We start from the raw sequence: 13,754 nt of genomic DNA on the forward strand, positions 1-13,754 counted from the left end.
ATAATGATCAAGAAAAAGTAGATGAAATCAAGTTAACTTTCAGGTTTACCCTTGTGATAATATCCTCAATCTCTCTTTGTTCTTTATCTTTCCCTCTCTTTGTCTCTTTCATTGTCTATCTTTGTCTCCCTGCTGACACTGGTCCTGGGATCCATAAATGACTATGTAGATCAGAGTCTAAATCACTAAGTGTATTTTTAAAAAATAAATATATTCTCTTTTGTGTTTTCATAAAATGTACGGGTTTGCCTGCTGCAGCATCTGGCATTCTAGTCTCATCACTAACCTGAGCCTGAGACAGGATTAGAAAACTCTATTACAAGGCTGTTAAAACCTACGAGAATCATTGTTGTTTCTACCAGAGCAGACTGAACTGCTTGCTTCAGTCATGCAACTGATTACTTCTGTCTAATACAAAAGACTGTCTTAACAGGATCTCTTGATACTATATCTCTATAATCAGTGATGGATAATGTTGTGTTGATCAAAACGTCATTGCCATGTTAGGCATTAACCACAACAAACTCCTCATGTCAGTTCAGATTCCCTGGGATGGTGAGAAGCTATGTACTAAGCTGTGTTTAAGACCAGAAGAGGAAATTCAGAGATGCAGGGAGAGAACGGGATGGCCTCTTTTTCCCACTGCTGAAACACTGATTAACTGTTATGAGCTATAAACAGATCATAGTGCTCTGATTAATAACTAGGCAGGCCTCACTTATCAACAAATCCAGAACTAGGCCTTCAACAGCTCACTCCAGATGCCTTCCAGGAGATAAAAATATCTATGTAATTGAAGAGTAGAAAGAAAAATGTAAGAAATAAGCTCATAGACAAGCAGTAAAGCTTATGAAAGCTGAAAGATAATCAAACCCAAAACTACTTCAGGGGAACAGTATATTAAAATGGATGTGGGTGTGTGTGTCTCAGCCATTCCAGATCAATTCACTTCACTGAGATTTTGGGTTTATATATTTCAAACTTAAAAGGCAAGTAGTGTGGCAATTTCTCAATCCAGCACTATAATTTGGAAAATATAAGTACCTCATTTATAAATACTTCACTGATAAAATAAATACTTCACTGTACATGGAAATATGTATTTTATAAGTGCACAGTGCTAATGTATACTGCCTAATGCCAGTTTTTTATAAATAGACTTTGGATAAATAAGCAGTGGGATATTTAATAATTTGGCCATGTTGGTCTCTTTTTTTTATCATTCAAAGACCAGTTTCTTCCATCTGTTGGACTCTCTTCCATAACCAGAATCCCTGATTCACAGTTTAAGTAAAAGTCTACAGTAAGACCTTGATAAAGCTTAGAACAGCCCTTCATTATTTCTTCTGGAAATGTAAAAGACTAATACATGCTTTTATCACCACAAATGTTGTTACCTGCTCTAGGCCCACACAAGACTAGACCCAAAAACAGTCAATCAAGTAATAGGGAGAGTGTCTCCAGGACTTATTGCACACAGCTGAAGTACTAAATAATGAAGGATTCTGGGTAAAAGGAAGCAATTTCCTTCTGGTGAGTGCCCACTGGTACATCTACTAGACTCCAACAGAGAATTTCAAAACCTGATCACACATATGGCTCTGGAAAGACTCAGTGAATCACAAAACAAAGCAAAAAGATTTGAATGTTAAGAGAGAACATGTAAGGAGGCAAGGGGTTGACTGGTGTTAGAGCAAAAAAAGTGGAAATCTTTAAAGGAAATTAAATCACCAGCACTGAAAGTGCTTCCACCAAGAATCACACAATAACAAAACCCTAGAACGAGAAGCAAGAAAACCCTTTAAAGAGTTGATCAAGGTAGTTCAAATGACTCCTAAAATAATATAGATTATCAATGTATCCTTGAGATGCATGCATCTATGGATTAGAGAACATCTGGGAAGATGGGGTAGAATGATTGGTAACAGCCAGAATATCAGAAGATATGCTGTGAAACATTCTTTCCTATAAATAAGATTAGTACTAATGAGATTGAAGCAATCAATGGAAACTTTAACATCCAAGGGGAAACGTTTCGCAGGCTCCCATCCTAAGACAAAGAACTACAAATAACTATTGACTGCTCAAAGAATTAGCCACTTCTAGGGCTCCCTATCAAATATATATCAGTAAGCTTTGAAATTATATAACAAAAATTAATTTACAAGGTTCTGTGACAATGGGTGTGTGTGTGTGTGTGTGTGTGTGTGTGTGCGTGTGTGTATGTGTAGCAAATATAATCAAAGTTAGGAGGCAAGTACTAATGAGAGTGAGAGAGTATAGGAGAGGTAAGGTAACTAGGAGAGAATGCAATGAAGAAGATGCAATGCAATTCTAATTTGATTAAAACATTTTAAAAACTAAGCAAATATTTGAACATTCACTGCTCTCTATAAATGAGCAAAACTGAAAGAATTTTAATTATATAGCTTCATAAAAGTGTGTGTGTGTGTGTGTGTGTGTGTGTGATGAAAGTAGAAATAAAATTGTCTAGTAGGACAAACTGGAGTTCCAGAGAAATAGAGAAGCTGAGTATAATAGGAAATATGTTCAACATACAATATGTCCACAAATAAAGTATTAGATAAGTAAATTATTCATTAACAACAAAGTTCATATTTATAATCAAGTATAATAGCTACATGTAAATATCATAGGAGGATATTTAAGCTCCTTTCTTTATTCATTATGTAGTTTGACCAACCAGCAACTGATGTTTCCTCCACATAGTCATCATATTAAATTTCACAAAAGCAGCTGAGAGTCCAACATCAGTCAGAGGCCACCCAGGGGCCTCCTGAGCCCTACAGTCTTTTCATTATGCTGCTTCTGCAGTGGAAAACATTTCTAAAGTAGCATTTAAAGTGTACTGTGGCAAAGAGGGTAGAGGGCACCATTCCAGAGAATAGCTACACAGATATAAACAATAAAATCTCATGAGTTTTCCAAAGAATCCCTCAGTAATTTGTAAGTGGGAAAAATGGATCTAAATCAACCAGTCTCAGTTTAAGTTCTTTCTGTGTTGCATACTGTGAGCTGAAGATTGATGATCCCCTGAAACTTAATATTAAAGTCACCATCTCCTGTGTGAAACAACAGCATGGCATGTTGTAGGATGCAATTAGACCAAAGTATTTGAACCTTAAGAATGGCATATTCCCATAATACCAGCTACTCTCAGGGTTGAGACAGGAAGATTACATTATAGATGCCAGTCTAAGAGTGAGAACTTGTCGCAGAGTGAAATTTAAAAAGAGATTAGTGATGTAGTTCAGTGGAAGAACACTTACCTAGAATGTTTGAGTCCCTGGATTGCAGCCAGGGCACTGACAACACAAAACAAACACACACACCTCACCCCAAAAATTTGATAAAATGTGAAAGAGACAACAGCTTCTTAGCTATTCTGCTCCATGGAAGAAGACAGGGAAATAATTGAATATAGCTCAGAAGTGAGTCTTCATTAGAACCCAGCCATGCTGACATCTTGGTCTTGGAACTATGCCCTGACAGTGTGATGTGATGAAGAAGGGCACAACAATCCAAAGAGAAAGTTCATTCATCATCCCCGAGCTTTGCACACGGAGCCATTTTCCCACACCAAAATCTTTGTATGTGAGCCATGATGGTCTCTGCTTCATGGCCACCCCATATTCAGCTTGTGAAATCAGAATTATAAGTGACACTCCTCTTGCTAGTCTGATCTATTTTAGGTTTGATTCTTTTGTGACCACTCTCTACTGAGATAAAAAATGGGGTTTGTTGTCTTGAATTGACACATTATTGCTTGATTCAATTAAGAATTTTAAAATGTCTCTTGATCCTGTATGAGGTGAGTTTTGTGTTAATCTCCCTGCATCATCAATTAAGGCAACTTATAATTCCTTCCAGAGTTTCTGGGAGCTCTAACAGGTGAAAGGGGACTGAATAAGAATACAGTAGGCACCATCTAATCCAATGTGAGTTACTTTGAAGAATGAGTTATTTATGGCTTGCTATTGGGAGGGGAAAAAAGTAATGCTATCTTAGGAAAATAAATGTATACTAAGGATTAGAGCAGTCAGTGTGGGCTAACATTTTATAGTTATCATTGTAGAATATCTAACAAATTTCATATTAAAAACACTGAGTGCATTTACTAAAACAGGCCTAAAACTATCATAAACATATGCCAGCATCTTCTGCATGTTATTATTTGTCTAATCATATTGACTTTGCTTGAGTGAAATGAAGCAACTATTAAATCTGTTAGTGAATCATTGGGGGCCGTTGTCTAAGGTTGTTAAGAGCAAAAAGCCAGTATCATAACAGAGGTCTTTATTGTGCAACTGAAGTTCCCACTTGACAGCTAGTGAGAAGAAAGGGATTTGTCTGTGTTATCTCAGAATGTTGACAAAGAAGACCCATTTACCTACCGGGGGAGGTCAGCCAGGTCACTCTGCACAGCTGGTGGCTCATATTAATACCACGAGATAGAAAGCTTTTCTTTCTCAGAGGTTCATTGGGAGTGTTTAATAAACTCCTGGGTTTAGTTTTCTTAATCATTAAAACAGAATTGGCAACAGCAAATAAAAAGTAAAGCAAAACAAAAATGGGATAAGTATGACTTCACCAAGATACTTTTAGAAATGGACATTATTAAAGGAATGAATAAGAAGGCATGCTTAATAAGACTATACCCAATAAAGAACAGTATGCAGAATATATGAAGAACTCTAGATTTCAACAGTGCAACAGGCAATTTAAATCAGAACTGGACTTGGGCAAAGAACTTGAATGTTCCTGGTTCCTGCCAATATATATATTTGTCTATCTGTCTGTCTGTCTGTCTGTCTCTCTCTCTCTCTCTCTCTCTCTCTCTCTCTCTCTCTCTCTCTCTCTCTCTCTCTCTGTGTGTGTGTGTGTGTGTGTGTATAAAGTCAGATCCAGATAAATATCATGTGCTTCATACAATTAGGATGACCATTATCGAAAACATAAAATGCCAAGTTTTAGTAAGATTATGATGAAACTAGAAGTTATATGTTGTTGATGTGAATCTAAAATGGTTCAACCTTTCAAGAAACAGATAAATGACTTGCTAAAAGTTGAAACATGGAATTATCATATAACCACACTGTTTAATTTCTGGGTCTATAAATAGCCAAAGTAGTTGAACTCAAGAACACAACCTAAATAAGGACTCTATTGTCCGTACCAGCATTAAGTACAGTAACCAAATGGTAGAAAGAACTGTCATGACATAAATGAATGAATTACCAGGTGCCTCAAGATAAAATGAATCATTGGTAAGTGTTTGGTATAAGTAGATTTTAAAACATTATGCTATATAAAATAGAAGACTCATAATTGGGCAAATAGCAAATGATTTTACTTCTGTTAGATGCCTAGAGAAGCCAAGTTCAGAGAGAGAGAGAGAGAGAGAGAGAGAGAGAGAGAGAGAGAGAGAGAGAGAGAGAGAGAGAGAGAGAGAGAGAGAGAGAGCATAAGAATGTAGAGGTCAAGAGGAGAGAAGTCCAGGAAACTATTGTTCAATTGTACTGAGCTTGTGTAGGGGTAATGAGTAGGCTCAGTGAATGGACAGTTGTAATGGTCACACAGCACTTCAAATGCTCCCAACACACCAAGGTGTCACTCAAACCATTAATATGGAAAGATTAAGAATATTCAGATTATACCAATATTTTAAAAAACTACTTAAAAATGAAACACATTAGAGGCCTTCTTTAAGATGCTGAGAGATGTATAAACATCTTTGTTTATCCTGTTTATCCTTTAGTTTTGAGCTAGAAGGAATAATTGAATATTAACTTGTAGAAATGGATGTCTTCTCTAAAATTATGAAGGAGTTTAATAACCTGTCTTCAGCAATGTGGACTTTTCCTGAATAAATGAAAAAAAGTAATAGCATAACTGATAAGAAAGAAAAGCAAACCTACACAGGGAGATCATTAAATATTTCAATGATTAAATCAGCTCTGTTTTCAATTTATGTTCTTTTTATGACATCTACAGATTATAAAATCAATAAGTAAGACTACAAAGTAAAATGTGAGATTTTTCAAATAGCTGAGTGTCATCAGGCAAAATAATCCAGCATAGCAGCTGCTTCTACTTATAGACACATCACAGGGCAAGTATTCTACTCAGTTATTTGATCCTTAAAAATCACGTTGAGTGGGTATTAATTTTCTTTCCAGTTCACAAAAAAGAAAAGAAAATTGAAATGAGAACATAAAAATTCCTCAGCAATAAATTCCTACCTAGAAATAATGGAGGTGGCATTAAAACCTGGTTCTTGTAAAAATGAAAGCACCACATCTTCTCTGCTTCACTATATTTAGCAGACACACCAGATTTACAAGAATCACTCCTTCAGTTTGTACCACTCACAAATCTGATCCATCTTCTTCCTCCCCTCCTGCACATGTGCAAATAGAAACCTGCATATGAATTTAAAAATCTGCAGAAAGTATAGTTCTCTTCTGCTGATAAGGAGTCCACCAACCTTGTTTGGCAAGCATCATCTAAACTAATGGAGTTCAGTGTGTGCTCCTCTCTGGGTAAGATTGACTGTGTTCATCAACACATATCTGCCAGGTCCTTGAAAATATCCACCTCCAGTCTCAAAGTGAAAGTGATTACATCTTTCATTCTCAGCAAACAACAAAAACACAACAATAGTTGAGTCCCACATCATCTGCCTTGCCGCTATCACAGAATTCTTTTGACCCTTGCCTGGTCTTTGAAAGAGGTGCAGTTCTCTCCATTCTTCTAGATCCTGAGCCAATACAGTTCATGAGGGAAGTGTGAACAGAGATGATAGGTGTGGGGATGGGTGTGAGGGGTGTTTGGAAGCCCTGTGAGAAGACACCAGATCAGCTATCAGGAGGCAGATCAACTTTACTTTGCATGATTCAAAACTTTTAAAGTTTTGGGGGATTGAGGGTAAGAACATCAAAATGCCTCATTAGCATGGAGAAGCATTTTAGGAATTCCAGTAGCAAGCTAAACAGATTCTTATTAGCAAAAGAGTAATTAATTGATCCTGTAGTCTAACTAAAGCTATTCCTATTTGACGTTCTTCAGGTAGGGATGGGGGCTTAGAGTTCCTCAGACAACATCAGAGAAGGAGAAACGGCTATTGGAGAGTTTCCCATATTGTACCAAGCCTAGAGGCTGTCTGGTCATGAAGGACTTCAACCTTAATTAGCAGAGTTTTCCCTCATAGAGGCAGCTTTGAAAGCCTGGAAATCCAAAGTAATTGCAACAGCAAGGTTATAATTATTGAAAGTCCCCCTCATTATGCCAACACTTACCCTAGGGAATCTAAATCTCAAAATAAAACCACCAGTTCAGGCAAGTTCCTTTCAGCCTAAAACAGTGCCATTTTTACCCATTCTAGCAAGACTGGTGGATGTGCTGATTTGGTGTCAGTGCAGATTAGGAGGATCCTTTGTTTTTGAAGTTCAAGGGCTGTGTTACATTCACTTCTGCAAGGGATTTCCATCGCTAGAGCTGCTTTGCACCTTGTTCTTTATTTCTCTGTTCTGATGATACAAAAGCACTTGATTTCCTGCCCAGTAGCTGCCCAGAGAAGAAGACCCTTAAGGTGGACACTCACACAGGCTTCACAGCTCTCTCTGACTTCCTCCCACCGAGGAGCTTCAGAATTATTTTTGATGGAGGCCACTTTAAATGATGTGGGCATTTGCATGCCGTTGCTGCTCCTCCTTCTTGCACACTAAAGAAAACGCGAATGTATGTTTTTGCATCATATTCTCTTTAGGGAAGATTAAGGTTCAGCTTTGTATTTTAAACAGATGCACACCAAACCAGAGCAGACATTTTGCATTCTCTTTGGCTGTTCCAGGTCTGAATGACATCATAAATATTTTAAAGTCCATGTAGCAGTAACTGAAAAAGCACACATGAATGATTTTCTTACAGATCTTCTTTCTCAGCCCCATACGTGATAGACGACAAGGCTTTATGCTACATGAAGCATTTTGTCTCTGGGCTTTCTCAGATTGGCAGGTATTGGGTACAAAGATGATAAAATAACAAAAGCCAAACGTCCTCTATTTGTCACTCCCAATTTCTAATTAATTTTTTTCTATAATCCCTCCCAGCAGATAATGCCATGTCTGTCACTTTCCTCCCATTCTGTCACATGCAGTATGATTTATGAGGCTGCTTCTGCTAAGCGAATGCTCAGTAAAGAACCAGAGCAGAGCTGCAGATACAGTGGCAGCCTGCGTGCTTCTCACGTGGGAACAACAGGAAATAACCTCAGGAAACGGTCCCTATCCATACCAGGTCCACACATGTGCCTTCACTATTGTAAGACTTAACTGTGTGAGGACACTTGAAGACCAGAATTACATATCTCTAAATCTCTTCTGATGGCAGGTTCACAGCAAGTGAGTATTCAGCTACCTGTGGAGGTGAGGTGCCAACGCATAAAAATAACCTCATAATAAGAAGTGATGAATTGAAAGATACCAGCTGCTCTCCCAAATGGAAGAAACTAACAAACACGTAGGTAGCTATATGATTCTGAGGGTGGGGATGGGAAAGGCTCCTTTTTTATCAGCCATCCTCCATTGATGCTCTCATCTGTTACTCCGCATATGTGCAGTGAATGCCAACATCACTCTGAGCACTGTGGGTTAACTGCCAAGAGAACGTGGCAAGAAAAATAGGAGGGAGAAGGGAGAGGAAAAAGAAATGAGATGGAAGGAGAAAAGGGAAAGAAGAAAAAGGAAGACTGATGAGAAAGAAAAATAGAGGAGCTGGGAGAGAGGGAAGGAGGAGAGGAGTGCTATTGTTGGCTCAGTATTTAAACTGTATAGAAATATAAAGCCTGTATTTATAAAATGTGTGTGTGTGTGTGTGTGTGTGTGTGTGTGTGCTGACCCTTCCAGTTGCTGACGCATTTTAGGACTGTTTTCATCTTGTTCATTTTAAATTATTATCCATCCAAAAGATCTGTTTTGTGTAAGGTCAAACTATTACAGATCTGACTGCAAAAGATTAGTCTTGTGTTCACAGAGCAGTAAGACTGCGATACAATGTGTGGCAGCTTTTGTTGCTAGTGGCCTCAGAGAAAGCAGCCTCGAAGAGAGCCGCCTCAGAGAAAGCAGCCTCGAAGAGAGCCGCCAATGAAATGAACCCTGCGCTGAAACCAGGACTTAGCCGTTGGGTTTCCTGGACACGGCTTGGAGCACGGACTCTACCACATTTAGATTCTATTTCTGTTCTTTTAGCCTAGCTCTACCTTTCATAAAAACAATCTTTATTTTTCTCTCCTTCATCTCCATGGCCTCCAGAATGCTTTGCAGATTTAATATAAAATAATATGTACTTTATATTCTGTGCAAAATCTATGTTAATATATATATATATATACAATTACATATATGTTTATGAATATATTAAACACATTATAACTGTATGTATGCATCAAAATGTATGTTTTAAAACCTGAAAGTGGAAGAAGAGCTAAATATATCTAGGAAAATGTCATAAGAGAACCTTTGTTTTTGAAAGGTTATATAATAAGCAGTGTGTGTGCATGTGTGTGTGTGTGTGTGTGTGTGTGTGTGAAAAGAAAACTTAAAAAATAAATTCACAGTAGAAAATCCTCCTTATTTAAGAATTTTTTGACTCAAAGTTTCTGGTAATCTAAACTGTACTTTGAGCTAATTTGGCATTTCTGAATCTCTGGGAAATATAACCAAATAATAATAAATAAAAACAATAATAAAATACTCAGAAATGTAGCCCCATCGTTTTTCCAAACTAAATTTTACTCCCAGCATTTGCTAAATCAGTGCCAGGTATTCAATTCCAGGTGTTCCGTCTTTCATGCAACACATATTTCCCAAGAGCATGTTTGGTGTTAGGCACTGTGATTAACTACATCTACGTGAAGTAAGTATGATTGAAAAGGTGTGCTCTACAATGCCAAGCGTTAACACTGCACTCTTCTGTCCAAGGTGACATTCTTTTCTCCAAAATGTTTGTATCAAAAGTTGTTTCTGTTTTGGGTCTTTTTGCACAATGAATTATCTTGAAGTGACACCAAAGTTAAAACCAAAACTCATGTATGGTTCATGTATCTACCCAATAACCTGAAGGGAGGTGTTATATAAAACCTTCAGTGTCTGTTATTGTACACTGGATTAAAGTGGTTTTGACTACCTTAAAGAACACTGAGCATTGAAATATCTTTGAGAAAGGATAATTTCTTCACAAAATGAGTGGAGCTCTTGTCTTAAGACCTTGTCCTTAAGAGATTCTGGAAGGCGTCTGTTGCGGTGGCCGTGGGTCTTGATTCCCAGTGACGGCAGGTTCCTCAGCGAAGCAGGGTAAAAGCCGGTGAGTGCAGCCTCAGTGGTCACCCCCAGCAGGGACTGAGCCCTGAAAGGCTCCACCTGTACAATAGCCTCACCAGGAACAAGGATGTATTTATACCTCAGGATGGGAAGAAGGTGACGTGGTACTGTTGCGTGGACTGTCTCCGATGCGTCTCACATGGAACATGCCGGGTCCTACATCTCTTTCGCTATCCTGAGGAGTGTGCTGAGGGATTACTTCCAGCACGATGCCTTTTACTGCATGAACATCACAGACATTGATGTTATATAAGATCATCAGGCGGGCGAGAGGCAGAACAACCTGTTAAGCAGCATCTGAAGCAGAACCCCACCCCCACCCCCACCCCCGCTGCCCAGCCCCTGAAGGATGTCTGTGATACTCTGAAGCCGTTTTCAGTCCAGTTAAGTGAGACAGCAGATCCTGACAAGAGGCAGATGCTGGAACGGATCCAGAACTTTGAGAAGCTTGCCACGGAAACCCCTGGAACAGGCTGTGCATCCCAGCCCCTGTGGAGTGGAAGCACACAGCCATGTAACAGATGTTGCTGGGGGAAGCAAAGGACTTGCTCTATGACTAGCTGGATTCCACAGGTGGCAGTGAGGTGACTGACCACTGCATTTTCTCCAAACTGCCCAAGTTCTGGGAAGAAGAGTTCCACAAAGACATGGAAACCCTAAATGTTCTCCCTCCTGATGTCCTCAACCATGTCAGTGAATAGGTGCCAGAAATTGTGAACTTTGTCCAGAAGATTGTGGACAAAGGTTATGGCTGCGCTTCCAATGGGTCTGTCTACTTTGATGCAGCCAAGTTTGCTGCTAGTGAAAAGCACTCCTATGCTAGTGAAAAGCACTGCTATGCTAGTGAAAAGCACTCCTATGCTAGTGAAAAGCACTCCTATGCTAGTGAAAAGCACTCCTATGCTAGTGAAAAGCACTCCTATGCTAGTGAAAAGCACTCCTATGCTAGTGAAAAGCTGGTGCCCAGGCCGTTGGGGATCCGAAGGCACTTCAGGAAGGGGAAGATGGTCTGAGTATCTCTGCTGACCGCCTTAGTGAGAAATACTCTCCCAATGATTTCGCCTTGTGGAAGGCCTCCAAGCCAGGAGAGCCATCCTGGCCTTGCCCTGGGGTGGGGGGAGGGTGTAGGGGATGGCACATAGAGTGTTCTGCTACGGCAGGCACGCTCCTGGGAGCCTCGATGGACATTCAGGGGAGACAGTTTGACCTCTGCTTTCTCCACCATGACAATGAGATGGCACAGACGCCTACTTTGAAAATGACTGCTGGGTCAGGAACTTCTTGCAGAAGGACCACTTGACAATAGCAGGCTGAAAGATGTCCAAGTCGCTAAAAAACTCCATCACCATTAAATATGCCTTGAAGAAGCACTCAGTGCAGCAGCTGTGCCTGGCGCTCCTCAGGCACCCTGACTATTCCAGCAACACTATGGAGTATGAAAAGTTCATGGACGAGTTTTTCTTAAACGTGAAAGGCATCCTCCGAGCCCCTGTAGACATCACTGGCCAATCTGAAAAGCTGAAAACTTAAGAAGTGGAGTTAATAAGAATGTCTATGACAAGAAGACCTCAGTTCATGAAGACCTGTGTGTTAACATTGACACCTGTATTGTCATGGAAGAGATGCGGGCTCTGGTCAGTCAGTGCGGCCTCTACCTGTCAGCCAGGAAGGCTGAATGGAGAAGGCCCAAGCAGGTTCTGCTGGAGAACATTGCCACATACCTCACCCACATGATGAATATCTTTGGGGCCATAGAGGAGGAGAGCCCCCTGGGTCTACAGTCATGCCCTACCTGCAGGTGTTGTCAGACTTCAGAGAGGGTATGCAAAAGATTGCCCGAGAGGAAAACGTCCTTGAGGTTGTGCAGCTCAGTGATGCCCTCCCGGATAACATCCTGCCTGAGCTGGCGGTGCAGTTTGAAGAAAGGAGGAAGAAGCAGCAAAACTGGCCAAGATGAAGACACCACTCAGTAAGATGTTCCTGTCAGAAATCAACAAGTATTCCAAGGTTGACAAAAACAGTCTGCCTACCCACGACCCTGAAGGCAAAGAGTTGATCAAGGGCCAGGCCAAGAATCTGAAGCTCTTTGAAGCCCAGGAGAAACTGCACAAGGAGTATCCGCAAATGTTGCCTCCAGTGATGCCACGGCAGCCCAGAATGGGTCCACCTGCCAGCCCGGTCGCTGTGACCAGGCCACACCCACTCAGGCCCCAATCCCTGATCATGTTTGCAGCTATTCTCACACCTGAGTCAGGCACAGTAATAGCAGCTCTGGGACTTTGTCCTTAAAGCCAGTATCAGCATGAAATAAGGGTGGAGTTTTAGTATACTGAAGTAAAAAATCATGTGTGTAGGCCCAGGTGAAGAGTCTCTGGTTTAAATAAAACAGCCATCCCAGAGGAGTAGCCTCCTCCACCATCATCAGGACCTACACTGAAGCATCATCTGCAACACAGCCAGTGTGGAACTCATAATGCATTGCTGGGTCCAATGACCTCCACAATAAGTGACTCTTAAAATCATATGGGTGAGGTAAAGGGTTCACTCAAGCTTCTCCTAAGCTTTATTTCAACTCTACTAAGAGACACAAAAGAAAAAAATAAAACAAACAAAAAGAAAGAAATCTTCTATCTGCACAACTATCACAGCTTTGGATAGGGCAGAAATGACAGCTAATTGTCCAGCTGCGGGGGTCACAGGGAAAAACAGCCTACATTGACTTTAAAGAATGGAACTGCTATTCCAGTTTTATGTGACTGTACAATGCTAAGGAAAAATAGACGGCAGTGTTCTAAATGAAGCATAGTAATACAGCAATTTTAAATTGCCCATGCTATAAGATATAAGAAGGTACAATTAAGCTTAACCCTTGATCTTCACAGGGAAAGTCCTAGAAGGCCATTTTCAACACTCAGCTTCTTGCCCAACCTTGCCACTGTTGGAGGTCCTTTGCTTTCTCTCCTGGAGCTAATGAACAGCAAAGGAACAGTCAGGGAAACAGAGCTCAGCTAGGTTCCTAGATGTATGAAGCTCAGGGCTAGGGGTCCTTCCTGCCTCTTCCTCTCTCCAATATCTATAGTTTCTACACCATATCTAACTCCTAAGGAAAATGAAGACTCTCTGGGAAGTTGTCTCTGTTGTCAGCTGTGTTACATATTTTCCTTGGTCTGGAAATCATACTTCAGAAATAAGGGGAAGGTCACTTCTCTGAGACATTTGGAACGTGTGCTAAGGCCTGTTCTCATATTCACTGCACTCTGTCTAGGAAGCAACAGTCTTCCATAATGTTTTCCTGAAGGCCAAAATCTAGAAACCTTACTTCTCGCCATAGGAAACATCCATTCAATGTGAACA

The 13,754-nt window shown here is 40.2% G+C and overlaps 1 pseudogene; it reads left to right on the forward strand.

Annotated features, from left to right (window-relative positions):
- The first annotated feature begins 10,357 nt into the window (after nt 1-10,357).
- LOC127691927 (cysteine--tRNA ligase, cytoplasmic-like) lies at nt 10,358-12,689 on the forward strand (annotated as a pseudogene).
- The last annotated feature ends 1,065 nt before the right edge of the window (nt 12,690-13,754 follow it).

The sequence above is a fragment of the Apodemus sylvaticus genome, chromosome 9 (genome assembly GCF_947179515.1).
Source record: "Apodemus sylvaticus chromosome 9, mApoSyl1.1, whole genome shotgun sequence".
In the NCBI taxonomy this organism is placed as follows: domain Eukaryota; kingdom Metazoa; phylum Chordata; class Mammalia; order Rodentia; family Muridae; genus Apodemus; species Apodemus sylvaticus.